The sequence below is a fragment of the Lissotriton vulgaris genome, chromosome 8 (assembly GCF_964263255.1).
Source record: "Lissotriton vulgaris chromosome 8, aLisVul1.2, whole genome shotgun sequence".
Taxonomy (NCBI): domain Eukaryota; kingdom Metazoa; phylum Chordata; class Amphibia; order Caudata; family Salamandridae; genus Lissotriton; species Lissotriton vulgaris.
In genome coordinates this window covers 1,163,465,089-1,163,492,163 of record NC_141696.1, presented here as the reverse complement: position 1 = coordinate 1,163,492,163, position 27,075 = coordinate 1,163,465,089, and positions in this window count along the sequence as shown.

Sequence of the window (27,075 nt, the reverse complement as noted above, 5' to 3'; positions counted from 1 at the left end):
TGAGGGAATACAACCGACTCCACTAGAGATCTTTTACTACATGCGATTGAGACATGGACTGCAGGCGATTACGCCGGAATTCCTACACGAGCCCCCTGTACTGCTCCCATTGCAGCACATACTACAATTTGAGAACCCCTGCAAACTTGTGTCTACACTATATAGTTCGATCCGCGCAAATGTAGAGTACACTGAGCTTACTGCAAGGGCGAAATGGGATAAGGAACTGCCTGTACCCCTTACTGACAAACAGTGGTTGTTTTGCTTGCAGCAGACGGAACGCATCTCCTCCAGCAGCAGATACAGGATCATTCATTACAAATTCGTGCACAGGTTGTATTATACGCCGGCACGCTTACACAAATTTGGGCTGCGGGATAATGATACCTGTGACAGATGTGGGACTCCTGGGGCTGATTTTCTGCACCTTGCTTGGGGCTGTACACGGGTATATCAGTACTGGGACCAGGTGTTTCGGGCGCTTTCCACAATGATAAACATGACGGTGACCCCCTCCCCTGTAATGGCCCTGTTAGGGTATGTTGAGCCTCTGCAGGCGGCTCACCGCAAGTATGTGGCGATGGCTCTGTTGTTGGCCAAACGAAGAGTGGCTTGTAGATGGGGAAGGGGAAGGGCACCTAAGTTTAAGGAGTGGATAGGTGACCTGGTTTATTGCCAGGAACAACTACACACGTATGCTGAACTGCTGCCTCCCTCCTCCAGGCCCACGGATATCTGGGCCCCGCTACAATGCTATTTGATAACAGATTCTCCACTTGTTGATGATGCATGAGATGGAGTTGATGTGCCGGTGTATTGTTGGGGCAGCCCGGGGGGATGTAGAGATGTACCGGAGTCTTAAGTGAAGCCCGTGACCCGTTATAGCACTTTATTCCTTCTGTGTTGTTTGTCCATGCCCCGCTGCCCTTGCTGTCCCCATCCTACTGTGAATTGTGTCTGTCCACCGGCCGCTCGGCTGCCACGTGGGATCCACCCCTACTGTGAATGATGTATTGAACATGCTTAGGTTTTGTTCTGTTCTGCTAGTTCATCAACAAAATGACAAAAGTGAGACGAATTGATGTGCTTTTAATATCTATGTACTGTTAATGAATTGATGTGCCGTTCTACAGCACTGCATATGGGGACGCTTGATTGACTACTCTGCTTTCATTGATGATTTGCACTATAGCAGCCGGCCTCCGGGTTGTGGCAGAATGCTGTGTACACTTAACGGTACTTAATAAACGTCTTGCACCAAAAAAAAAAAAAAAAAAAAGAAGTTCTCTAGGGGGTATCACTCCATATGAGGTCCTATCTGGGACAAGTATGTTGGTTCCGGACCTTGTTTGTCAAGGAACAGTGGTGGAAAATAAGAAACTTTATATCAAAGATCGTTAGGCTGTTTTACAGGGCTTAAATGAACTAAGATCAAAACAAAGCAACGTGTCCCTGAAGCCAACCACCACTGGGGAAAAAACAACCGTCCCAGCAAGGCCTGTCATGATCCCAAAGCCTGGTAATCTAGTCAGATAAAAGATTGCGGACAAGAAGGAATTTGGGCCTTCTTACAGACAACCAGTACCTGTCCTAGCAATCCACGGAACAAGAACAGTGATACTGCAGCCCCTTGCTGGTAAAAAGGAAAACAGATTTGTGTCTATCGACCTGATAAAACCACACTATGTGCCCAATACTGAGCAGTAGGCCAAGTGGACTCCGCCAATGTAGCAGATGCACTCCGCTAGCTACAATCCAAGAGGTTCAAACTGAGAGACTCATCACCTTTGAAGAGTCTACACTGAGAAAAGAAGGACTAAGCAATAAAGCCATGGAACTCGTTCCTCTTGTGACCCAAATAACAGTTCGTCCTGATGCACCTGTCTACAACGAAGTAACAAGTGATCAAGTGGTTCCTGCTGCAATCCCAACCATTGACAGAAATGCCTCTTGCTATTTCATTAACTTTGATCCGTTTTCTGAGGATCCCATCGAACCTGAAACAAAGTCAGCACAAAGAACTTTCAAAGAACAAGCAACAGACTTTTTTCATCACCTGAAAAAGACTTGTCTGATTTCACCACGGATTGAACTATGGATTGTTCTTGGAATATTTTTCTTTCTACTTTGGTTAGCTCTGGTATTAACTCTGGGTATGCTGATTAATGGAAGATATATTCAAATGGACACAGCAAGTAAAAAAGTGAACTTACTTCTCCAGCCACACAAATCATCTCATCCTGAACAAGGAAACTTGTCATCAGTGAACATCACAGCCGTTCCTATACCGGATGGTATAGTTTAGGACAGAACTGAATATGACATTTTTGGCCCGTCGGAGCGGTTGAAGATTCTACACCAATTCAAGATTTCATTAAGTGACTTTATTACCTCGAGTAGCTTTTCTGATGATTGGGACTTCGAGACTGTTAATACTATGATGTCTGATCTAGAAATGTCAGCAGTATTCACAAATCATGAATATTTGGAGGGTTCATCAGACTATGAACAAATGTATTGTTATAACCATTATGGTCATCATTTCTTTCACAAATCTGCAATACCTAGAACTGTGTATATGTATAATCAATGGGAACAGTGTCCTACATCTGCTAAGGGTAGCTCCAAAAACATTTGCAATGAAATTTCCATATTTTTCAGGGTGCAATATATCCAATGATGAATCATTTTATTTTAAAATGTGAACAAGACGGAACCGAAAAATATGTTGACTAATACAAAACAGATTTATTCTGCGGCCTTTGTTGCCCAACAGGCTCCCTAGGAGGTCACCCTCCAAACCAGCTCTACAAGCCCTCCACTGGCTCCCTGTGGAGAAGAGGGTAGAGTTCAAGGCCCTCTCCACATGCCACCGCATTCTGAGCGGTAAAGCCCCTGCTCCGCTCCAGAGTCTGGTGACCTACTATGAGCCCACACGTAATCTACAATCCTCACAGACTGGACTGCTAAAGGTCCCCAGAGTAAGGAAGGCGCGTATGGGAGGAAGATCTTTTAGACACCTCGCTCCCAGATGCTGGAATGCCCTACCTTTAGAACTGCGACTAGAACCATCTGAAGTCCTGTTCAGGAAGAAGCTTAAAACACACCTTTTCAGCAGGTAGCCTTCCGTGGGAAGGGGGGGGGGGGCAGCCACTTCACTTATCACAGCGCGGGGTCACGCCAGTGGCGTAACCAGGCGCTTTATAAATGCCCAAAATCAAATCAGTCTAGAAGGGTTTTCGACTTTTGGAAAGACAACATTGAGACAAAATCTTTCTTGGGTACAAAAGATTGGCAAGTACAGGGGATAGAAGTTATGTTTAGAGCCTGTATCATCCCTTAGCAAATTTTGTTTTTGAATGACACTGTCCAACAAACGTCTTGCCTTGGGTTAGCCAAGATCAAAGACTTGAACACACCGACCATACCTATACCTGCAAGTAATAGCACTACAAGAGGGGAGGTCTATGTACATAATATTTTGCATCACAACAGATCCAATCCTGAATGGAAAAAATGGTTGCGTTGGCCCACAGACACAAACAACTGTCAAGATTGATTCCTGAAAAAAACACAGGGTTTCACTATCAATAGGCCAGACCCAAGATATGTTCAAAGACAGCATCCTGGGATAGTAACAACATACAGTGTAGGCAAACTATGCCTTGATTGGCTACAGAAATCTACACTTGAGGAAGTAAAACAACATTTATCTTTACTTAAAGATGGCGCAGGCCTTAGGGAATTCTTGCTAGGACCAAGGAAACCGTGTCAAAAACATTTCATATATGCCAGTGTATACACTGCTTATAATGAAATATGGAAGATTACTCAAGCAGAGACTGCAGAACGAATACGAGAAATTGATCCTATTAATTTAGAGAAATCTCTCTCTGTAGTAGACAATAGGTTAACGCTTGTCATCCAGGATATATTCATTGGACAGCATTGTATCTTCTGCCATAGACATCATGGAACAAGACTTGGTCATGCTGCTACATGGTCAGTCTCAATTACGTTCTATCATGCTGTTACACTGGACGCTACAAAACTTTCATGCAGGCTATGTGCCTTGGCGTTTAATCAACATTACGTCACTGTTTTCAGAATTCAATCTCACTGACAAACAGTTCAAACTGGCCAAAGAGGAGCAGACTACATGGTGCTGAACATTGAAAAACTGGAAAAATTACCATTCACAGCGGCAGAAAAACCAGCTACTGAATGGATAATACATGGTAAAATCACTCTGCCTGTTACAATTTTCTATTTTCAGTATTGTCTAAAACATATACCAGCAGGCAAATATGAAAGTTTGGGTAAAGAATACATCAAGACATCCTGAAATTTACCATACACACACAGATGTTGGATTGGGGGTTGTGAAGTGTTTCTTAGCGGTACTAACTGTGAAAACGCACTAAGCGGTTCTCTCCTTTCTTTTTTTTAAATATTTTTATTGGGAATTTCCGGTGCATTATAAAAAAGAGACATCTACAAATCATTATTCAGAACAGATTAAACAGAGCTGAGCCCAGCAGTTAAAACAAACAAATAGTCGCAAATTCAGAACAGTTGCAGTATTAAACACAGAATAAGCACAGAGCTGATGGTAAAAGCATTTTAAAATCCCAACCCTAGATCCCTTGCCTGGCGAGCCTACGGATAAAACATATTTAGACAAGGTATACTGTACCCATCGATTACAATCTTGCCTCGCTCCATTTCATGAGTGGGGCCCATATGCGTCTTCCCAACTCCTGTGTTTTTTTCCCTTCTGTTTGTATAGGCAGGACTCTATATTATGTATGCCCAGTAATCTGGAAATCCACATTTGGAATGAGGGGGCGATGGTATCTTTCCACCCCGACGAAATTAAAATTCGAAGTACCGCTACTGAGATAAAGACCAAGGCTTCCTCGTCTTTTCCCAGTTTCAGCTTATCATCTATACCCAATAGCATCAGGGTAGGGGATAGATCGATCTTATGACCTAGCAGCCCCTCCCAAAATGTTCCTATCTCATCCCTAATTGGAACTAGCAAACTACAATGGAAAAACTTATGTAAATCTGCTTGTCCAGCGTTACATCTGGGGCAGCTGTTGTCCTCCCTAACCCCCCTAGCATATATCTTTTCTGGCGTATAGTACAGGTAAAACAGTGTTTTATAGTGCTAGGCTCTTAAGTTTGAAGACTGAAATATTTTCTTATTCAAGCTTAGTGCAAGATCCAGATCTACATCAGGATTGCCCAATTTAGTTGCCAAGGCGGATTCAGTCTTCTCCATATCATCTTGGATGCCCATCAAAAGAAGATTATAGACTATTTTTATCTTCTTACACCCATTAGCTAATGAATCCAACAGAGGGAAGTCCACCGGAGGTAGCAACTTAGGCCTTAGTGCCTTCAGGGTACGTACAATTTGGCCGTACAAAAGACAATGGTTAGAAGGAATATCAAACTTACGCTGCAGAACATCAAATGTTGCTATCCCATCACCTTCCATAATATCTCCTAGAGTCTTGATTCCAAGCCCCTTCCAAACCTGAAGGTTCCCACCTGCGCCCAATTGGGAGAAAAGGCTAGAGTTACATAGATGAAGGTATGTATTTACCTTCAGAACCTTAAAGAACTTTAGGGTAGAATTCCAAACTCTCCAAGCCCCTTCCAAAATCTTAAGTCGAGCCCTCTTGTAATATCTATGATCGACTTCGCACAACAATAAACCTATTGCCTTTCTCCCCAGCAAAAGCTCAAAAATAGATGGGGGGCTCTGAGTATCCATATTTTCCACTGTTGAATTCGCCTCAGACTGAAACAGAACTAACATTTGTGTAAAGAGGCAAGTCCAGTGGTATAATCTTAAGTTTGGAAGGGCCATCTCACCCCTTTTCCTAGAGAGTGACATATAGTTAGTGGAGCGCCTCACCTTGCTATACTGCCAAATGAATCTTATAAAGATAGATTCCAATCTTTTAATTATTTTCTCCTCAATAAATAAAGGTATGGCCCGAAACAAGTACAGCATCTTTACCGCGTTCACCCTCCCAATCAGTGAAAGGTGAAGCACATCTATTCTTTTCAATTCTGTTTCTATAGATTTAATGAGTGGAAGATAATTTTCATCCACAATTTTATCAATTGAGGCGTTAATTCTCACCCCTAGATAGATTGCAGAGTAAACAAATCTAGGGTCGGATTTAACAATATTATTTGTACAGATTATCTGTGTTTTCGTTTCATTCAATAAATACCCTGATCGACTGCCAAAAGCCTTTGCCATTTGAGCCAAAACTGGCATAGCCTGTTGGGGATCAGTGGTGATGACAGTCAGGTCATCAGCGTATGCCAAAATGTTGTTTACATGACCATTTAATACGACAGGGCTAATCCTGGGACACGCTAATATTTTCTGAATGAGAGGATCATTGTAGAGGGAGAAAAGGATCGGGGAACCGGGGCACCCTTGACGCGTACCTCTCTTGATAGCTATCTTGTCTGAGCTCTCACCCATGACCACCACTCGCGCTACAGGGTCTCTGTACATAGCTTTGAGGGCACTGATAATTTTATCCCCAAAGCCTCTGCCTGCCAGGATACCCCACAGAAAATTCCACACCACCCGATCAAAAGCCTTCTCTGCGTCGAGCAGCATCAAGGCCATCTCCCCCCCGTAGCACCCTAGGTGTCGAACAGAGCTATTGCTCTCCTTGTGTGATCCGTCGCACCACGACCAGGGACAAACCCATGCTGCCACTGGGAAACAAGACCACCTATGATCCTGCGCAGCCTCTTGGCCCAGATTTTAGAATATAATTTAGTATCCGCATTAATCAGTGAGATAGGGCGGTAGGACCCCTGATCCTCCCTGGGTTTCCCTTTCTTATGAAAGATTACTATATTGGTTTCTCTCCAATAATCTGGGATCTCTCCTGAGTACAGTACATCATATGATAAATCCACAAGCAACGGGGGAATTTCAGGTTTGAGATATTTATATACCTCGAGGGGGATCCCGTCTGGGCCTGCCACCTTGCCCGAGGCCAACTCCTGTAATGCAGCTGTGATCTCACCACCAGTAATATCCCTATCCAGCTCTTCTCTCGCTAGATCATCTAGTCGGGGACCGTTATCCCAACCCTCCTCCCCCTGTTCTCCATCTCGATCTTCCTCCTCGTACAGCTTTTGATAAAAATTCTTGAAGACCTGTAATATCTCTTTAGCCTCAGTGTATTCTTTACCATTTTCTTCTATACTGGCAATTTAGGGGGTCATTAGGATGGAGGATTTTCCGCATCCTCCGGGCCGGCGGAAGCCACTGCCGGCCCGGAGGATGCGGAAAATCCTCTGCGGACCCACCAGGACCCACCGCCACATTAGGATGGCTGGTGGGTCATGGTTTAGGTCCGCAGCTTTTCCGCCGCGGCTGGCTTACAACCGCGGCGGAAAAGCACTAAAATGGTGAAGGTGTCTCTTAGACACCGTCAGCCAGATTAGGATGTGCTTGGGAACATGCTTTTCCGCGGCAGCTTTTCCGCCGTGGAAAAGCATGTGTAACTGCACTGCAGGGGCCCGTTGCGGGCCCCCTAGGTGTAATGGGGGTGGGGGGTGCACATGGGGGGTACCTATGGTACCCCCCTGCATTTGCGTGCACAATGCAGCAGGCACCGCGCGGTGCCTGCCGCTTTGTGCACGCAAATGCAGTGCATGCATTTTTAACATTGCTGCAGGTGCAGCTTGAAGCTCCACCCGCAGCAATGTTAAAAATAGAGGATGTGACCGCCACCGTGGCGGTCACATCCTAATCTGCACAGAGGGAACGCCGCAGCCCATGCGGACGTTCCCTCATGCTCTGGGGTCGCGGATGGACTCAAGTCCGTCCGCGATCCTAATGACCCCCTATATTCTTAGCTTTTTCCTGTCTTAATCGTAATGCTAGAACTCTACCTGCCTGTTCTCCCGTTTCGTAACGCCTGGCCCTGGATGTTTGATATTCGGCAGTAGCCTTCTGCGTTACCACCTTCTGGAGCTCTGCTTTGATAATCAACCGTTCCCTTTGGCTCTCGCTGCCATCTGACCCCTGGGTAATATCCATAATATGCTGTTCTTCTGCAACCGCTAATTTTCCCATTAGTCTCTCAACCTCATTCCTATCCTCTCTTCTCAGCCTAGCCGAGCTACTTATGGATTTGCCCCTTAAAGCAGCCTTAAATGCCTCCCAAACCCCATTTCGTGAAGTACTAAATCTATTAGCTGCAAAAATTCACCAGACCATTTGGTGAGGTGCTCTACAAATCTGTTGTCCACCAGAAACCTCCTTTCAAAGGTCCAACTAGACCTTTCCCTTACCACATTATCCAGTTCATAAGTTAGTATCAGCGGATTGTGTTCCGAGATTGTTCTAGGAAGTTTAAATATTCCTACCCTATTTATTTCAGGAGAAGAGATAAAAAAATAGTCCAAGTTGGTGTACCTCTTGAAAGGGTTTGAGAAGTATGTAACACCTGCTTTTTGCAGCTTTTTGACCCCCCCAAATATCCATCAGCCCATGAGAACTAATGAGAGCCTTTACTGCCCTAAAAACTCTCGGTTTCCGACCTACATATGATACTTTATTATCCCAATCTGCTGAAATATTAAGATCACCACAAAATATTGTGGGGGTTGACCAACCAGCTAGTTCTATTTCTAAAAGATCGAAGATCTCTGGATCATCTTTATTTGACCCGTAAACTACACACAATGTAAAGCCCATTTCAAGCTCAGCGATTACTCATCTTCCGTAGCTGTCTGCTTTAGCCCATTTCACCGCTCCCAAGGATGTTCTTGCTAAAATTGTGACCCCTAATTGTCGAAGATTGCGTTGAACATGCAACCAACTCATAACTACTAAGGAACAATAGATTTCTCTTAGCCTAAGGGAGATGGGTCTCTTGGAGACAGAGAAAATCGATTCAATTATATTTCACAAAATAGGCCAATCTTTGGCGTTTCCTCCAATCGTTCATCCCCCCAATATTAATTGAGCATATTCTAATGTTCACCATCCTGATGGTCTAATTGACCAACCACGTTGACCTGAGCCTTCACTGAGCCTTCACTGGGCCTATCAATTGTACAAAATAAATAACCAAAATATTCCAAAAAGCACAATTTTTTCCCACTTTTCTTGTTTTCTCCCCGGCCCCCCAACCCTCTCTCCCACCCCTCTGACCCCACCAACCCACCCACCTCAACCCCAGGTCCCCCTGAACCCCACCCCTGAAACCCACTCCCTGAAGCGCTCAGACCTAGTCTGTGCATGTGATGGTCTTACAGTGTAAGCAGTGAGGACTAATGCTGGAAACAGGACCTAAAATTCAGATAAAGCCCTCCATACCTGTAAACAAAATAAGAAGTTCACAACCAAGCAATACCCCCACCGATTTTATACAAAAAAATCAAGCTTTTCGGTTTCTTAGAGGAGACCAATAGCCCATACTTGATTTGAATATTTAGACCTAATTGCCGACAGAGTCTAGGTACTCCTTCGCTTTAATTTTTGACGAGAAATATAGCGTCCTCCCTTCATTAATTACCTTTAGCTGAGCCGGATTTATCAGGAAAGCTTGAATATTTTTGTCCTGAAAAGGCTTAATCATTTCCCTCAGACGCCACCGTCGCTCTACGGTCGAGTGACAGTAATCCGGGCGAACGAAGAATGAGACCCCATCACTGCTTCTCCTGGCGTCTGGTCTAGCCTTTTCTGCGATTGCCTGCCTTAGAATAAAATTGCCAAGGAATATTAAAACTGCCCTGGGTTTGTCCCCTTCCTTAGCGTTCCTTCGTATTTTGAAGGGAGCGCGATGCCCCGCTTTAGCTCAATGGACCAGTTCCAGCTGGACAGCTCGGAAAATGCTTTCTCGAAGAGCTTGATGATATATGCCCTGATGTCGGAGCCCTCGACCCCCTCCAGAATTCCAAGGACCCATAAGTTGTTCCGACGGAGCCTGTTCTCCATCTCCTCGAGCTTCCACTGTAAATCTACCACCTGAGAACATTGAGGGTTGACCTTACTGGTGGCAGTGGCCACCTCGGCCTCGGTTGAGACCACTCTCTATTCCAAATTAGAGACTCTGTCCCCAGTGTTGGAACAGGCTTTAGATAACTTCCTGACCACCCCCTGCATTTTCCTCATCGCGGCCTGGGATTTACAATTGTCTTGGCATGTTTCCTCCCTGTGCAGGAGTATCTCTTGATGGATTGTCTACAAAAGTACTATTTCTTCGTCCCTTTCGCCATGATGAATCACTATAAGAGATGTACCCAAGCCACAAACCAGACCAGGACAACTGTATTGTATATGCAGAAAAAAACTTTAATCAATTAGAAAAAAACACTCTACGCTATTCCACTGTTCGGCAGTCCTCTCTATGCCACTCCACTCTATGCCACTCCACTTTACATGCCTGCACTCTACGCCGCTCCACTCTATACCACTTGATTCTACTTCACTTCATTCTATGCGCCTCCACTGTATGCTAATTCACTCTAACCCTAAGATACATCACTCTATGCCACTTCATTTTATGACACTCAACTCTACTTTGTTCCACTCTGCACCACTCCACTATACATCACTCCACTGTACACCACTCCGCTCTACACCATTCCACTCTGAGAAAATTAACTCTATGCCATCAGGCCTGGGCATAGTTCACTGAGTTTTGCTATGCGGATCTCTGCGTAGTTACAAAAAACTCTGCAAAATTCCACGAGTGGCAGAGTGCAGTGCAAACTGCAGTTTGTTCTGGTATTCCTGCCACTCAGGTAGAAATTCTATCCAAGGGGCAGCTCGCACTTGCAAACTTACCGTTCATGATCGCGAATGGGGAAAAAACTCTGCGGCACATCGCGAAGTGGAGTTTTCTGCACTCTGCGAGCTCCGTGAAGTGCAGAAAATTCCGTAAACTCCGTGAATGGAGCAGAGTTCACCGCCCAGGCCTATATGCCACACTATGACACTGCATTCTACTTAATTCCACTCTACACCACTCTATTCTACTCCAATCCACTGTATGGGTTTCTGCTCTGCACCATTCCACTTAATTCCACTCCACTCAATGCCACTCTACTCTACACTATTTGACTCTACACTACTTGACTCTATGCCATTCCAGTCTACACAATTTTACATCTTCACTACTTGACTCTATGCCACTTTGCTGTATGCACTCCACTCTACGCCATTCCACAGTATGCTATTCTACTGTACAGCACTCAACTCTACAACACTATGTGCCACTCTACTCTACGGTATTCCACTCTACAACACTCCACTCTACTCTATTTCTCTCTATGCCGCACAGTGTGTCCACTACACTCTATGGCATTTCACTCTACACCACTGCAGTAAATGCCACTCCACGTCACTTCACTGCACACCTCTCCACTCTATGCTACTACATTCTACAGTATTCCATTCTTTACCACTCGACTCTGTATCACTCTATGCTATTCGACTGTATGCCATTCCACTCTATGGTATTCAACTCTATGCCACTTCACTATACATCGTTCTACAGCACTCCACTCTACAGTCTTCACTCTATGCCACTCCACTGTAACCTATTCCACAGTGTCAGTCCACTTTACGCCACTACACTCTATGTCACCCCACTCTACTCCACTCCACTTAATGCCACTGATCTCTAGACCACTCCACTCTACTTTACCACACTCCACTCTACACCACTCAACTCTACAGTATTCCACTCTATGCCACTCCACTGTAAGCCATACCATTGTACACTATTCCGTTCTATGGCATTCTACTCCACACCACTTCACTCAATGCCACTCTACTGTATGCCACTCAACTCTATGCAACTCCACCCCACTCTATGCCACTTCACTCTATGCTATTTCCCTTTACACCTTGACTATATACCACTCTACACCACGTCACTTTATGCCATTGCCCTTTAGCCACTACGTTGTTCCACACTATGCCACTCCACTGTACGCCACTCCACTGTCTGCCACTCCACTCTACCCTACTCCACTCTACCCCACTCCACTCTATGCCACTCTACTGTACGCCACTCTACTCTTTGCCACTGTACTCTACACCTCTCCACTCTACGCTATTCCACTCTATGCCACTCCACATAATTGCTCTCTGTGCCACTCCACTCTACAACACTCCACGCAACTCCACTCTATGGTATTCCACTCTATGATATTCCTCTCAATTTTGTTCCACTCCATGCCACATCATTCTACACCACTCCGCTCTATGCCTTTTGGCTCTAAACCACTCAACTCTATGCCACTCTACTGTACGCCACTACACACAACACCACTTCACTCTGTGCTATTCTACTATATGGCACTCAACTCTAAGGGATTAGTTTCTGACAATCGCATAAACATGACAACTTTGTTTCCCTTAGAGTCAGAACAATATCTTCAGAGTCGTAGAAACAATAGACAACCGTTTCACTCAGTCAATCATGCATGCTTAGTTTCTACAGAGTTGCATAGAAATAGAAAGACGGGCGTTTCAATAAAAAAGGTTTTTATACAGTCTTATTTCTCATGCAGGAGATATGAACTGCAACAATCAAAAGACAGAATATGAAGTATAATACGTACAACGTTAGAAGTAAAATAAAATAATACTGTAATAGCATGTCATGTAACTATGACATATATTCATTAAAATACATACATAAATAACACGGGCTAAAATACACATCTGATGCTTCTAAAATACTCCTACCCCAGTGTAGCTAACCTGAGTCTAGTACGAGGGAAGAAGTAGGTCCTGTATTAGTCTGGTTTAGTTATGCCAATAGTTGCCAAAAGTTTAGTTCAACTATAGTTGCCAAGAGTCCCTCTATGTTCTAATCAACTCCATACCTTAGAACGAGAGAGGTTGGTATCTCTTTCCCGGGACTCGATCTCTAACACCCCACAAGGGGAGTCAGAAACACTGGAGCTGGATTCTCGGCGAGAAGGATGACAGTGTCTGGTCAGTGCGTCAGTTGGGGACTTGGCTTCCTTCGGGGCTTGCTGTGGCGAGCCGCATCAGGACCGAATCGTGGACCGAACCGTGCCTTGCCATAGCAAGTGAAGGCATATTTATACCTTGAAGGTGTTTAGGAATGCCAGTAATGACAAACAAGTCGGGCATAAGAACGTCATAAATGAACCCCTAAGGAATAGATGTTCATGCATAATAAATGAGTTCTTGAAGAAATCAATATCCAAGCAAGGGAAAGTCCTAACGGCTTAAGAGTCTGGTTTTCCAAGAACTCGTTGTGACGTAGATGAACCGGCGTAACTAGCCTTGCCTGTATTTGGTTAGCATGAGCAATGCCTAAAGAAGGGCTGGATTTCAATGCCGATATAAGGGCAATGTGAATTGAACCTATATAAGGGCATGAATCAGGAAATTCATACGGAATCTAAAACGATACACAACACCCACTCCACTTTCATATGTATGACGTTACTCTATCCTAAACATGTTAAAGATATCTAAAACATATCTACATATGGATGGCTAAGGACATGTCTGAAAATACATTTGAAAAAATGCATTAGAACTGTTGCGATGCATAAAATGCAATTGTGATGTACATATTAAAGCAATGTTTCATTCTAAGCATAATTTGGCAATAAATGCTAATTCAATGAATATACATATATATACATTTATGAAATGGCTCGTAAATACAGAAGAAAAAGGGCCGAAACCATTTAATTTCAGATTACATAATCATTCAGTTGTGGGCAAGGTCATATATTGTCTCTGGAAGTATTTAAATAAGTGTTATTCTCTATACTATAAGCAGATAACATGTGCCAAAAAATTAAAAATAAAAATTTGGAGAAAAAATACTAATCATAGGAAAAAGTTTTTGTAAAAAATTACGGTCAAATTCAAAGTCTCTCAGAATACTGTGTGCCAAAATCAAATGTCAGTGTTAGGGCCTGGAGAAAACATGACATCTTCTATGTCTGTAGACAAAAAAGTGTCTATCATTGTAGGTGAAAGTTGGATTACTTCGTTTAGAAGATTAACCGCACATAAATGGGAAGCATTGCCTTCAGCATTGGTCGCTTCAGCAATGTTCATATCGGATGTTGCCTGCGTGCCTGTTCTTTCCTCTCGTACCTCTGCAGTTGAAATTTACGTCTGTGAGATCTCAATGAATGCCGTCATCGGAATTAGTAGCCGCTGGGGACAACACAGAGCATGGGCCGTTACCGGGTCCAGCAGAGTATCGATATCCATAGGCATGACTGATGGGAGTGTTAGACAGATGTCTAGCACGCATTCTTCACCGCAAAGCAGGCAGCAAAGAACAAGTAAGATGCAATCTTGCCAGATTGGTCTGAATGACAGAAACCATGTGGTATTTAATTCTCTTAAACAAGGTGAGCCTAGAATTTGAACGATGCGCTTACGACACTTCATCTCCAATAGAGCTCGCTCTATGGTGCTTGGAGTGGCGCTGGTGATTTGGCTTGCCATATCACAGCAGTAGGAGCAAAAATTGGATCCCTGAAACAAGTCCAAAAAGCAGTGGCAGTCTGCCTAACACAGAGTGCACAAAGTTGGCAAATATTCAGAGGCTGCTTGAAAAGGTGCCAACAGTCCTGAACATACATTCTTAAATAGGTGTACAATAAAGCTTGTATCAGACATGTTTAAGATACGATCCAACATTTCTGAGAAATGTATAGGGCAGTTTTTATTCAAAAGGGCATGTATCTCGGCAGAAGTCCTTGCGACTTGTAGATCATAGGTCTCTTTGCCCAAGGTCAGTGTCACAGTTTTTTGTAAAAGAATGGCTTTCATTCTACTTAGAGTATCAATTCGTATAGAAGAGATGTTCAGTAAAGGCCATAGTGGCGACTTCCTGACTGTCTTGGTTTGTGGAAACAATACTTGCTGCCAGCCAGTGACCCTGATGAAACAGTCACTAGATATGGAATACCTGGCAACATGCCACAGCAGCTGTGATCATTCAACATAAGGTAACTACCATTAGAAAGTAGTCCAAACATTGGATTAATAACTGCAGCTGGTGAACCTTGCAGGTGACAGGATAAGTTTGTAGTGGAACCATTGCATGCCCCATGTAAATTAATACCCTGACAAAGGAGAGAACCGCTTAGTTGACGCGGAGAAGCAAGATGGCGGACGCGTAGTTGTGGCTGTTACAGCGGAGCAGTGAGGACGAGAGTTAGCCCAATGGAGACGTAACTCTCACAGCCAAGAATCCCCGATACCGTAACGAAAGGAACCATCATCGTTAAACTGAACAGCATGCTGACAGCACTTACCTGTTGCGGGTCCGCTAGACAACTTTTGCGAGCACTAGTGCTGGCGGTCACTGCCTTCTCTCCTAGACGCAGTCATCCTGTGAGTGCTGGTAGGCGGAGCCGAGTGCTGAGGCCGCAGAGCGGAGCGCAGAGCGGAGCTCGGAAGAGCGAGCGGACGCCGAGGAGCTCTGACCCTGCCCTGTTGGAGGAGTGAGGTACTGAAAGAAGCAATGGCTCCCAAAGTCAATGTCGGATCAAAAGCGGCATCTTTGAAGAAAAAAGCCGCTCGTGAAGGAGTTGAGGCGGATGTGAGTGAGGAATCACGGAGAGACCAATCACCCCCGATGGAGCAACAAAAAAAGAGGCAACAAGTTGCTGCGAGGACTCATTTGGCTGCTGCTTCAATTGCTGACCTGTTCTCCAAAGCTGGTAAGGAGAAGGAGGCTAAAGAGGCTAAAGAGGCTAAAGAAGTGGGGGCAGTTCTTTTGCTGTGTTGGAGGTACAAGATGAGGTGCCAATCGGGGTACAGACTAATGATAATATTGAACCACCTCCCAATCTGGCCCCATCCCCTGCTAAGGTCACCCCGGTGTCAGAAGGGAAACATCAGGATGTAGCCAACGAGGTGTCCCTAGAAAATTCAACCCCAAGTATGGGAAATCGGAATGAGATTTCCTCTGCATGGTCAGAAACGAAATTATTGGCGGGCGGCGATCATTCAACTTTGCAGGTTTCCACTATTGACAACACGATGGAACTGTCGCAGTTGGGGGCCATGGCTAACTTTGATACCCAGAGTATAGAGACTGATCCGGTTGCAGGCGGAAGTTGCAACGAAAGGGAGAAAGCACCAAGTGAAGCCTCCTTTTCGGTTTCAAATGGGGCCGGGTGGTCTGAAGAGGAGGAGGAACGTAGCTCCTATTTGGATTGGGAGAGTGACCCCGAAATTGATCTGCCAGCAACTGCGGTGAGGCCTCAGGCGGTTACGAAGGGTCTGGCCCATCCCCAATGAGAACTGAGCTGGGATCATTCCTCTGCCATGCCCCTGCAGGGAAGCCCCTGTGTGGAACTCACCCATATGTCACTTTTGGATACTTTAAATTGCATTATTCTGAGTCCTTCTCTTGCTGTGATGAGTCAGCCCCTCCCTCCCACCCTGGCAGCCAGTCCAACAGTGTTATGTAATGGGCTTGGTAAGGAACAGTAAGTGAGGAGGGAGAGCGTTCTTTTATAGCTAGGAAGTTCTGAAGGGAGGCACAGAGACCTCGTATAGTGATTCATCATAGCGAGAGAAGCACTCATAGTAATGCAATTACTGGTAAGTAATCGTAGCATTATTAGTACATTCACAATATGGGCATAGTACAAGGTCTTATAGTAGAGACATACATGTTGTAGAACAAGCTACTATTTTGCATGATCGCGCAGTCAAGCACTATCCACATGAAATCATCTTCATCTTCCCAAAATATTATGCCTGACGACGACAGTCCCTCTAGTCGTGCCTGTTGCAGGATATCTGGCATGGCAGCAGCCGAGTTCACCCTGGCCTTGTCTCGCTTGTTGTAGTTTTCAAATTGCTTTCAAATTCTTTTGTACATAAACATCCTGTCTTAATTGCTGCAGTTAAGCTTTCCATGGCATTAATGTGCCACACCTTGGTCCACCATAGTTCAAGACTAGGAGGAAGGTTTTTTTTCTAAGTATAGGCTATTGTTAACCATGCCGCCAGCAGGACAGAGGTAAGTAGCTTGCCCCTGGGGGTAGTGTATGGAGAGACTGAGTCTGCCCCAGCCTCACCCAACAGGAGCACCAGTGGATCCAGTGGCTAGGCCACTGAACTGATTTGGTGAATTAATCCACTGCAGTCAATTAAAATAGCTACTGGCATGTATGCCTATCTAACATGGCCCCATCTCTATAATGATCCCCTTGTATCGCGGGCGCCCCCTGCCTCTCTTTGAAATGTGTATCCATAGTGCCTTGCTGGAATTCAGGATTCCATGTAATAGAAGAGAGTGGGGAGGGATACGTGGTGGCCGTCTGGTGGTGGGTGATTTTATCCCAATATCTCAGGACAGTAAAAGTGACGTTTCACGATATCTGTGAAGACAGAAATCTATCCGGTGCCTCCTCTACATCACATGTTTTAGTAAGGGTATGCTGGAGCATCCTTGTTCGAAAAGCATCTAAGGCTTATTGTAAGGAGGGTGATGACAATCTAGGGATGATTGAAGTTAAGAGGCATGGGTAAAGTACTATATGTTAGGAAACCCCAACCCTCCAAAGGTTGTTCTCTTGTAAAGTGTTACAAAAGGGGGTGGTGATGGACGGAGCATCTGAACCAATCAAACACTCACACCCAGTCAACAGATCTGGGTTTAATCCATCACCGTTCTTTAGCCCACTCTGCCACCCCAGTTCAGACATGGCCATATGCAAATCAGTCTGACCCTGTGCCTCATGGGAACAGTCCAGCCCAAACTGCCAAGCCATGCCTTCCCTGGACCGCAAACAAGCTTCCGAGGACCGGTTTCTGGCATTTCAGCAGTCTTCAGCCCGGCTTGCTTGAATCCAGCGGCAAAGTGAGCAAGGGACTCACGTCTGAGCATACCCTGCCAACTTATGGCCAACGAAGCGGTACAAAAGGGGGTGGTGATGGACGGAGCATCTGAACCAATCAAACACTCACACCCAGTCAACAGATCTGGGTTAAACCGCATGCGCGCTAGCGGGTTTTCCCCCTGTGCGCTGAAATTTGAAAATCGTGGCTTTTGTGACAAAGCCAGCTCGTCATCCGCGCAGCGCAGGTAACGCCCATGACGAGCTGGCTTTGTCATCCGCAGTGAAGGGATTAATCCATCACCGTTCTTTAGCCCACTCCGCCACCCCAGTTCAGACATGGCCATATGCAAATCAGTCTGACCCTGTGCATCATGGGAACAGTCCAGCCCGAACTGTCAAGCCATGCCTTCCCTGGACTGGAAACAAGCTTCAGAGGACCGGTTTCTGGCATTTCAGCCGTCTTCAGCCCGGCTTGCTTGAATCCAGTGGCAAAGTGAGAAAGGGACTCACGTCTGAGCATACCCTGCCATCTTATGGAGAACAAAGTGGTACAAAAGGGGGTGGTAATGGATGGAGCATCTGAACCAATCAAACACTCACACCCATTCAACAGATCTGGGTTTAATCCATCACCGTTCTTTAGCCCACTCCGCCACCCCAGTTCAGACATGGCCATATGCAAATCAGTCTGACCCTGTGCCTCATGGGAACAGTCCAGCCCGAACTGCCAAGCCATGCCTTCCCTTGACCGGAAACAAGCTCTCGAGGACCGGTTTCTGGCATTTCAGCCGTCTTCAGCCCGGGTTGCTTGAATCCAGTGGCAAAGTGAGCAAGGGACTCACGTCTGAGCATACCCTGCCAACTTATGGCGAACAAAGTGGTACAAAAGGAGGTGGTGATGGACGGAGCATCTGAACCAATCAAACACTAACACCCAGTCAACAGATCTGGGTTTAATCCATCACCGTTCTTTAGCCCACTCCGCCACCCCAGTTCAGATATGGCCATATGGAAATCAGTCTGACCCTGTGCCTCATGGGAACAGTCCAGCCCGAACTGCCAAGCCATGCCTTCCCTTGTGTGTGATTGGTTCAGATGCTCCATCCATCACCACCCTCTTTTGTACCGCTCTTGTAAAGTGTAGCTGTGTGTACTCTCAGTGTAAAATTGTGCACACGAATTGAAGTAACTGTTTTGGGGTTTGGAGAATATTCTCCCAAGGGATTCACAAGGGCAGGGTGTATGTTACATATAGTAATTGGGCTAGGTAGTTAATGCTAATGTTGTTAATTTAGCCCAGCCAGGAAATTTCAAACTAACCTCAACAGTAGAGGTCTTATAGTGGGGGCCTCCAGCACAGGTGGTATGTTGTCATATAATGTATGGATAGAGCTAGTAAAGAAGGTCTCCAGGTAACGTAGGGAATTGGCTCTCCATGTCAGTGCAGAGCCAGAGAGCACGTATTGGGACTAGTTGGCAAGATCTTCCACCAGTAGCGGATACTAGTGTACGGGGTGGTGGGCCGGGGGGGTGGACAGGGGGAGGGAGGGAATGTTATCAGAAAAAACAATCAATTGAGGTGATTTCCTCTTCCAATGTGTGCTGTAGAATGCAGCACACATTGAAAGAGGAAAAAAAACTCACTACGCCACCCCTAGGGTGGTGTAGCATTCTGACGCATTTCCAGATTTACGATTTCTCGTAAATCTGGAAATGCATCAGTGGACATGGGTTTTGCATGGTAACACTCACAGCAACACTCATGTCACGCTCACGCCACTAAAGCGCAAAGTGGGGGGATATTTACAAGCACAGGTTAAGTCAAGCAGGGTGACTTTACCTGTTCTTGTAAATATCAGTTAGCAGGCTGCGCCACCAGTGCGTCACACAACGTAATGCACCGGCGGCGAAAGGGGCTTGTAAATCTGCCCCTACTTTTGTAAAACGGTGTAATGATGGTATATAGCCTGTCTGCCCACCCACGGACCGCCTGCCTTATATACAGTCCCCATAGCCTCTGTCAAGGGAATGTTTCCTCCAGTGGGCCAACAGTGCCCGGTCTGTTGGAGGAAGTTCATTATACTGCCCGCCTAGTTTAGGGTTGACAGTGTGATATCCTTTTTTTGGGTCCTTCCGATAGAAAAAACAAATAATAACCCGCACACCCAGAAAAACAAACCCCTGGTGTGAGGGTAATTAATTACCTACTTGTTTTTCAATTAAAAAAACGTCCACTTTGGCAGTTTCTTTTTGAAAAAGGAACACTTTGTTAAAGTTTGATGGACGGCTGTCAAAATTGACAAGATTGGGCCTGCAAATATTTGGGCCTCGACATGACAGCGGTCTTATCAAGGCACTGCGCTCATCGCTGGACCAGCAGTGATCTCTAAACTTGGAGGATGTAGTCTGTCAGGGTGCCATCTGCCACCCTGATGGACTCCGGTGTCTGTCAAACATCTGGCATGATAAGACAAAGCAGCGCTCCAACTAACAACCCTAGCATATAGCTTACAGTTTTACAAAAATATCTTATTGATTATCCATCTCAGGCTTCTTAGTAACAGATATTGTGGATTACAAGGTTTTGGACTTTAACAAACTGAATATTTGTTAATTCCACTCCAAAATGTAATTTATGCCTTCTTACCTTAGTTACATATGCATGCAGAAACTTCACTGTGCATTACATGATCTGTAGAGTATCTATAAAATAGCCCTGCTCGAGATTAATGTAAATGTGTACTCAACAGTTTAAAGGATTTTACTTCAGTTAAGGACTAACAGCATGATAACTTTAGGCAATGTCAAAACAGATATGACATAGTAATGTCAAATTATTCCATTTTGGATAGGAGCAACATCTGGATGTTATTGACATGGAGCCATAGCTGTCAAATTACATTTCTGTCTAATTTTAAAGAGGATCATTCTTTGATATCCATTAGACAGAGACTCAACCTTATTGCACCCCCATTTCACACCCTAGAAAATATTTTACATCACAACATCAAAAAGCAAACCTTTCGGCTGCAGGATATGGACTACTAGTATAACGTGAAGTTACGCATAGAATTAAGTATAGATTTGCCATTTTTAACTCCACATCTATGTGATTTGATGGTATGCGTATAGTTAATTTAGGTGTATACGGAACCTAAAAAAACAGCAAATCTATTCTTACCTACGTATAATACAATTTTTTTTAAACGCTATTAATTTTTATGGGTATGCACGTACAAAGATGGCAGCGCATTTATACTATATCGGACAGTATCTCCACTCTGAATTATGAGTCTTCCTGAAAAAAACATCTTTTGTAAATTGCACCTGCAAAGCTATCTAACACCATTCATAGTCTGGTACATTAAGCCACCACTGGCCATTAGAGGGCAGAGTTTCCTGAGCGAGATTCAGTCTATGCTCCCATTACAGGTAGGTCCAGCCAGTGTCACATCTATGTATCTAAATATTTCCTCTGGTAGGATAACCGGAATGTAATGTAGCATTTAAGGGAGTATTATCATCAGGAAAATGTATATTCTTCCCACTATTGATAAGGGTAGACTGCTGCAGAATCTTCCATTGCACTTTATTGCACTTATAGGCATTCCATACAATGTCTTTGACCAAATCAACATCAGAGTGGTAAATTTGGATTCCTGGATATTTGAGTGCATGTGTTGCTCCTACTAACAGAGTCAGGCGTACTATCTATATCCCATCTGCATTCTTTTTATCCTGCAATGGAAACAAGTAGGACTTGCACCATTTGACTATAAGTCCTGATATTTCCTGAAGTTGTTGAGCATTCTCTTTATATCTTTCAGTTGAGTCTCAGGTCTACTAAGATATTATAAATTATTACCCATGTATTGTTAGATCATATGTTTGCAATTATGAATCGGTTAAACTGAGGTGGTTCCATGGCAAGAGTGACCAGGATTAGAGAGAGGGTTATCTTGTCTGGTTCCATTCTGAATCTCTTATTGTGAAGATGATGTAGTTGGTACCTGTTCTAACTCTCACTACTGGAGCCTTGTAGAGAAGTTGTATCCACTTTAAGATCTGTGGGTTGAACCTGGTCTTCTACAGGACTGCAAACATATATGCCCATCTCCATGAACATGATTTAGTGGTGGAAAAATCAGTACCAAGGTAAACAGTGCTCTGATGATGTTTATTATCTGTAGATTCCAATGAGAGATACACTTTAAGTTAGAAATGAATTCTTTCAGAAGTGGAATGTGCACTCTTTATAATGCAAAATGAAATTAAACAAATGTTAAACTTGTTGCCAGAGTCCATTATTGTGAAAATGTGAAAATATATATCTATGAGCAGAACGGTCATTTCCATGCTCCACAAGTGTGATAGTTTTTTGTTGTTGGCTTGATGCACTCCTTTTATTGTTAGGTTTTGACACACTCATGTCAACACTTATTAACAATACAAGGAGTGAATCAAGCTAACAACATAGTTCATATTTAATGCATAGTCCTTATGAATCAGTCATAGGGTTGTCTGTCAACTACTGTTTTTCTATCTCTTTTTTGTGTATCTTCCTGTAATGTTTCTGTAATTTTTAAATTGTAGGATTACTATTCAACTTGAATCCATAGGCCCCTGTGACTGGTCAGACCACTACCTAATCTCTCTCCTCATCCTGGAGAAGGTGATGATTAGAAAGGGCCAACCGCTTAAACCCAAGCAATGGTCTGTAGACCTGAGAAATATTAATTTATATGATTTAACCTCTACTAGCAACAACATCCTACAGCCTCCCACAAACTTGACAAATGTGAATGATCTTACTGAGATGCAATCCACGGCAGACATACCTGTTAGCAGCTAAAATTAATACAGATTCAACACTTCAAACCCTGGTTCAACAGCAGTCTTAATGAGAAAAGACACAAATTAAGGCTAGCTGGGAGAACATGGAGAATTGCACACTTCAAGCACCTGAGGTCGACAAGAAGATCCTACAACAAACACATCTGAAGTTCCATAGCACCAGAATACTTCAAGTAAGCCATTAGACAATGCCAAAAACAGATAAAAAAACTATTCAAAATCATCAACCAACAAGTAATACACAAATCTAACCAACACTCGGTAGACAGCGGATCCTTGCCAAGCAGCAAGGAGTTCTCTGCCTCTTTCATTGAAAAGACAAAGAAAATGTAATCAGTTCTGCTTGGCGCCTCTCAGCTTTTGCTACCCCAGACCCAGCCCAGTCTATCACCTGTACAGCACCACGTTAGATCTCCTCCTGTTGGCTATACTACTGAAAACTATTCGGCTCAGAGTGCCTTCAAAATCCCTGATGATGCTCACAATATTAACAACAATAAAACCTTCCAACCACTTCAATGATACCCTGCTTGTCAAGCTCATCAAACAGCTTAACCCTTCCAAACTCCTTCTTTGGACCAAGATTTGCAATGCATCTCTCTCTTTCAGGGCATGTTTACCGGTTGCTTACAGATAGGACAGGTCACCCCTATTCTTAAAACACCAAATGTGGACCTGTCTGATCTCAATAACTACTGCTCTAGCACCTACATCCCGACTCTAGCAAACCTTTTAGAGAAATACGTACACCTTCAAATTTGCAACCCCATTTCAACTCCTTGATCGTCATCAATCAGAGTTCAGTGCAATGCACTGAATTGGCTCTAACGCACATTGTTGATGACACCATGAGAATGCTAAACTCGATCAAACCCTGTCTGCTTATTCTAATTGATCTCTCCTCTGCTTTCGATACAGTCAAATATGATAGTACGATATACCTTCTTGAGATGAGGATGGGGCTATCTGTTCTCATCTTAAAATGGTTTGCCTCTTTCCTTAATAATAGAGCAGCAAGAATCGATCTCATCAAGTGAGGTTGATGAGGCATAGGAGAGAGACCTCCCTCGGGTAAAGGTAATGCAGAGGCAGGTGTGTGAATTGGGACTTCTGGACTCTCAGGTCAATATGTCTCACTTTTAACGTGGAGTCGACTAACATCGAAGCAGGTGCATGAAATGTGACGAGTCTCTCATGATGGACATTCCAGGATGTTGAGCGGGCACCATATGTCCTTTGCTCGTCACAACCCTCAGTGGGTCAGCAGCAAACTGAGCGTCAGACTTGTGTTTCTATTTTTGTTTGATCGGGACCAGGTCTTACTTGAAAACCATGTCCCTAGTACATGGGGCTTGTCAACATTGGTCTTCATTTTGGACATATGAAAGGAATCTTTTTGACTGATCTTGTAAGCATCTGTTGACCTATTAGTAGCCCATTGTGGCTATTCTGTTCCCATGGCTTTCCCAAATATCAAGGTGGCGGGGATTTCATCTGTTGTGGAATGGGGAATTGACCTGTAAGCACAAAGGGCTGAACATAAAGCTGACCTGAGCTCACTTCCTTCTAGCACAGCGCACTGAACTACTTTCTGTAGGGTCCCCATGAATGGTTCAACAATTCCATTTGCCTGTGGCCAGAGAGGTGTACTTTTCAGATGTTTAGCATTCATATTAGTGAGAAAGTCCTTAAACTTCAGACTATTGAAAGGTGGGCTACTGTTAGAATTCAGAATGGAGGGAACACCCCATGTTGCAAAAATTTAATTTAATGTCCCAATGACTTGGTCATGTGTGGTTAATGATAGGTCTTCCACAAAGGGAAACCAGGAGTACTCATCAATGACTACCATGAGATGATGTCCATTGTTAAGGGATCCAAAGAAATAAACTGCAATCCTCTCCCACACTTGCCTCGGAAGATCACACATGACTAGAGGATGCTGTGTTTTTTTGGGAGATAGTCAGTTACACAAATGACAGACCTTTAATTCTCTTTCAATTCTTTCATCAAGGTGAGGAAATCACACTCTGTCTCGGAGTGCTCTCTTAGTTGTGAAAATGCCACAATGACTTGTGTGCTAGCTCAATGTCTTGTTGTCTCAGACTCTCGGGAATGACAATTCTCAAACCTCGTAATATAATGCCTTCTCGAGTAACAGAAAGTTCCTTTCTCACATTTTTGAACTTTTGATTTTCAAAGTCATCCGTAAGAGGTTGAGTATGTGTCCTCCAGCATTGCTGTGCTATAGTTTCCTTGAGGGCAAGACTATCTTGATCGGTATTCGAAGTGGTAAAACTTTGTTCCAGAGTTATAGCTACAGGTGGGCTTGACTTGACTATGAAGTTAATATATACCTCAGCCGCTTTAGATATTGTACTGTGACACTGCTCTGGTATTATTAAAAAATAGTCAGTGATGTTTTGATCTTTCCCAGGCATATGTACAATAGTGTGATCATACTCTGGCAGTTGTAACCGCCACCTCTCGATGCAAGGGGGCATCTTGGCTTTCAGATTTCCGAAAATGGTGAGCAACGCCTGGTGATCAGTGACAAGGGTGAACTGCTTTCTGTGTAAAAATACATCGAAGTGTTCACAAACCCACACTACAGCTATGAATTCTTTTTACAGGTTTGGAATAAGCATGTTCGGTCTGCAACAGACTCCTCCGCGTATAAGTCCCAATGTGTCTCTAAGGATTGTCATGTCCATTGTGTTGGGCAAGGGTCACTCCCAGCCCCACCGGGCTTGCATCTGCCACAATCTCACTATGTAGGTCTGGATCAAAGTAGGCCATTTCAGTCTCTGGTGTCATCCCCTTTTGAGAGAAAATATGCCAGAAGAACTTGAGTTTTGTTTCGTGAAACTCACACTTTTCTGTGTTCAAAGGGAGACTTGTGTCAGCAAGTAAATGACATATTTGTGTAGGGGGTATGTCATGTTCCTTTCGAAGGACCCCAAATACCAGTATATCATCAATGTAATTAAAGCATGCGTGTTAGACTGTATGATGCAGTGAATGACATCCTGAAAAAGTTCTACAAATGATGACACCCCATAACATAGTCTTTTATATCTGAACAAACCAACATGGGTCAAATAGGCAGTAATGTACCTGAAGTCTTCTTCTAGTTCGAGTTGATGATACCCCTTGTTCAACTCAAGGTGGAAAAAGACTTTGGCGCAATTCAGCTCTGTAACCATGTCTGCAATGTGGGGACCTGGATTTCGTTCTCTCTTGATTGTCTTGTTAGCTTGGTGCATATCCACACAAAAATGCACAGCACCTCAACTGTCCTTTTTTGGTGCTACCACAATGTTCTTGAAACCGATGGCATCAGATCAATCAATCAATCAATTAATCAAAGACATTTATAGAGCGCACTACTTACCCGGAGGGTCTAAAGGCGCTTGGGGGGGGGGAGGAGGTGCTGCTACTGCTCGAACAGCCAGGTCTTGAGCTTCTTCCTGAAGGAGAGGTGGTCTTGGGTCAGGCGCAGGTCGGTCGGGAGGGAGTTCCAGGTCTTGGCGGCCAGGTAGGAGAAGGACCTTCCTCCTGTTGTCGTTCTTGGGATGCGGGGGACGGCGGCGAGGGCGTGACTGGCTGATCGGAGATGGCGTTTGGGAGCGTAGAAGTTGATGCGGTTGTTGAGGTAGCTCGGGCCTTGATCGTGTAGGGCTTTGTGTGCGTGGGTGAGGAGACGGAAGGTGATTCTTTTGTTGACGGGGAGCCAGTGCAGGTCTCTCAGATGTCCGGAGATGTGGCTGTGTCGTGGGATGTCGAGGATGAGTCTGGCTGAGGCGTTCTGGATCCCCTGGAGTCTCTTCTGGAGCTTGGCGGTGGTTCCGGCGTATCAGTAGAGTGTTCAATGATATCATGCTTTAACAGCATTTTGAGTTCTTTCTCAACAGCTTCCTGTAAATAGAAAGCAATACAACGCGGTTATTGAGCAACAGGACAAATGCCCTCATGAATTTGAAGTTGTACTTTCATTGTCTTAAGTTTTCCTAGCCCATGAAACAACGATCGGAACTGACTCACTATTTCAACATTTGCATTCAGGTTATAATTGATAAAGATCAGCCCCATGTCAACAGCATTACTGAAACTGAGTAAACATGCACCTGACGAAGTACCTTGAAGAACATGAGTTGCCACTTGTACTTTCACCTTCTTGTGTTGCATGGTTGCCACAAATGATCCTTGGCTTTGCAATGGCATTGAGGCAGCCCACATGTATACCTTAGTCTTCAATCACATGAGACGGGGCACTGGAGATAGTTTGCTGTATTTTTCTGCCAGCATAATGTTTATCAATGCATTACTGTCAATGAT